The 3,405-nt window shown below is 33.6% G+C and overlaps 1 protein-coding gene across 1 annotated transcript in view; it reads left to right on the top strand.

Moving 5' to 3' along the window:
• The first annotated feature begins 521 nt into the window (after positions 1 to 521).
• The window catches only part of ugt5f1 (UDP glucuronosyltransferase 5 family, polypeptide F1), a 7,764-nt gene continuing 4,880 nt past the window's right edge, over positions 522 to 3,405 (top strand). Inside the window, exon 1 of the mRNA XM_081371943.1 lies at positions 522 to 576. The gene's annotated coding sequence lies outside the window, so the exon portion shown is untranslated. The remainder of the gene's footprint in view (positions 577 to 3,405) is intronic.

The following is a 3,405-nucleotide window of genomic DNA, read 5'->3' as shown; positions in this document are numbered from 1 at the left end:
AATATTGTTACGGCCAACAGAAACTGCAATTAATAAACTGCATGAAATTACAACAAATAAAACACTGTGACAATCTTCAAATTCAAGGTTTCAGTTCAAATCACAGGTTTGTGTAACTGGATATTTGACTAAAACATTACTGAGATATCATTTTTATTGAGATTTTAACCTCATGACTTCTCTGTGTGACAACTAGCCCCGGTCTCCTTGAGAATTATTAAAGAATAGTTGGAAATAGAATTCTGTTAACAATCAAAATCTACATTTTAACAGTACATGATGATTAATTGAGCAGGGCATACACCATAAAACCGATGATGACAAGAAAACTGTTTCCTAGATATCACTTCATAGGTTAATATAAATTGTGTGATTTTATCTATCTATCTAGCGTGTTGTATACTATTATTGTGTGCGGAATAAAATAGAAATATAACTCATGAATATTAATGTTAAGGGTAGTCCATCCAGCATGTATATGACGTAGGCCTCGTTAATATTCATGAGCTCCGCCCACCCAAACAGAGGAGCGTGTCTCGAGCTCGCTGCTACACTGTATCACTCTCTGTTCAGCTGGTAAGTTCATTAATTTCATTTGTTTAAAACCATAACAGCTTTTACGGATTCACGGATGGACACGCTCAGTTTTGGATAATAAAAATCCCCGAAACATGTATCGTGTCGTCAGAACCTGAAATGAGCTTCATGCTGTCAGTCGCCAAACAGGATTCAGTGGTTGTTTGTGTGGACTGACATGTTTAATGTTGCATTTGTATGTGTGTGTAGCTCTGCACAGTTGAACACACTATGAAGTGTTCAGGGTTTTTACTCCTAAAAGAAAGTCTGTTCGGAGCAGTGAGTGAGAGAGTTGATATTTTACTTCCGGAAATAGATTTCATTTCTCCCTAAAAAACTGACCTCCCTTCATCATTGTGTCTGTCAGTAGCGCTGATGTGCTTGTTTACATCGAGGCTTGACAAAAAAGTGTCTATTTTTAATTATTTTAACTTTAGTTTATTGACAGCAGGGGAACCTGATACCAACTTACCACAGTTTTTTTGAAGTAAATATAATAATTTACAATGTTTTGTAAGCGAGTGCACAGGGTTCAATATAACTACCATCCCGTCTGAGTCTGACAGTTTATTGTCAAATACATCATATACATCACTTCAAAACATGTCATTTCATATTTTATAGATCAGTAGAATGCAGTAATGTGGCATGCAGTAGGATTGATTAAAGAGATGTTTCAGAGATTAATACTAATTTTGCGTGGTTTACAACATTTTTCACAGTTTATAGATGATGCATTAATGGCAGATATAAACTCACCTGTAAACATTAAATAAGGCGTCTAGTCTGACTAAGGTTCACTGCTAGGAACATCTTGGTCTATGATTTACAATGCATCATGGGAAGGTTTGGTGTAAGTATCCTCTGAAATACATTAATCTGTGGTGCGGATGATTGACTTGATGCTTTATTTTGTCTTGGGTTTTCACGTCTCTTTTGTAATGTGGTTGACATGATATTCATACATACTTGAGATTGTGTAACAGATTCAAACTGACTGTTTAGAGATGCTTAAACAGTCCAACAGGAAGTGATGTCAGTTAGTTGTTTTGTTCTGAATCTCTGATTACTCAAGGACAGGACTTGTGATATGTGGATGTTTAGAGTTAGACCAAAGCCAGTGACATTTAAAGGGACAGTTCACCCAACAAAAATGTAATTCTGTCATAATTTCCTAATTCCCAACCTGTATGAATGTATTTCTTCTGCTGAAAACAAAAGAAGATATTTTGAAGGATGTTAGTAACCTGTATGCATATTTATGTAGATGTTTGGTGAAACTTTTATACAAAAATAATACAATGTTTCCAAGAGGGACTTTGCAACCCAAAACCCTCTAAAATCACATGAAATGGTGTTTCCTGTGAGACACACACACACACACACACACATCAAGGTTGTGCAAGAACAGCGTGTCAAAACACAGTCTGTTCGTTTTCATGCCAAAACAAATCAACAATTAACCAGGCAGAGAAACTGCAGCACCGAGTGTCAAAAAAAGTATTAATTTGTAATGAAAGATCAGATTCTATTAAAATAGTAACAAATCTGCTGTGCATCCGGGATTTAAAGAGGATTGAATATTTTTCTTCCTAAATTTAGCGTTCTGCCTCCTTGAACCTTCATATAAGATTAAGATCTGCATTTGTTTTACTCTTACTGTTTTAAACTAAGCCAGTCTTTACAGAACATCCCATAGAAATTAATAACCTTGATTTGGATATTATTCTAATGTGGGCTGGAATGAATCGTGACATTGCAACGCATTTTATCTGCTGGTTTTCTTGAAAGACATTTCATACATAGGCTGTTTCTAACATTTCGGGAAACAATTACTTTTTTCAGTCTCTAGTTAAGTATAATCCATAGTGTGAACCTCTCAGTATTTGTTTTAAGATTAGGATAAGTGTAATTAAAAAAAATAAAATCCTGTCTAGGTACCTTGTGTCACTATTAAAAGTGTCCTGGCAACAACATTTTACTGTATTTTTGGGTAATTTCTGTAAAATTAAGTTAAACTTTCTGGTACTGTTCTTGTGTCGGTCAAAAATTACAGTTTTTTTTTATTTCAATGAAATGATTGTACTATATTTTAGTTTGATAATGTTTTTTATTTAATATTTTGTATTTTTAGATGATTTTATGGTAGATAAATTATATTTCTGCAGTAGTTATAATCCATTTATTCACTTTCTGAGCATGGACCTGAAAAATAAATTTCCAACTTAAACTGTCATAAATCTTGAATTCTTTGGATCACTGACTTCAGTTTGGTCAAAGAAAAAAAAAAGTTAACTTGAAAAAAGTTATAAAATGTTACATTTTGTGCATTTTTCATAGCAATAAAATACAATTTTCAATTTTTATATAAACTATATCTTTTCCAAAACACATTTTACCCTAAAACTGTGGGAAAATCAAAACCATAAATGTAAACAAGTTATGTTCCAAGTTTGAGGTTGATCATGTCTTAAAAAATGAGCTTTCAGTAAGAGTTTGTTTGGCCGCAGTACCAAACGCTTCCACTAGATGAAATTCGTCTCTCATTAATTTCCAATGCGCTCAATTTTAACCATGAACAAAACAGGTGACTATTTTTTTCAGGACCTTTTAACATTTTCGAATCATGTCCATTATTGTGTGTGTGTGTGTGTGTGTGTGTGTGTGTGTGTGTGTGTGTGTGTGTGTGTGTGTGTGTGTGTGTGTGTGTTCACACTGCATCTGCCGAAACCTCTACACATTTTTTTACCATTCTGATGAAGTAAAAAAAATTATCTAAAATAATCAAAAATAATCAAAAAATATTTGTAGGCAAGTATTTATCTAGCA

This window comes from Scardinius erythrophthalmus (assembly GCF_964197995.2).
Source record: "Scardinius erythrophthalmus genome assembly, chromosome: 8".
Lineage (NCBI taxonomy): Eukaryota > Metazoa > Chordata > Actinopteri > Cypriniformes > Leuciscidae > Scardinius > Scardinius erythrophthalmus.
Note: the sequence above shows the minus strand (reverse complement) of the source record. Positions and strands in the feature narration are given on the sequence as shown.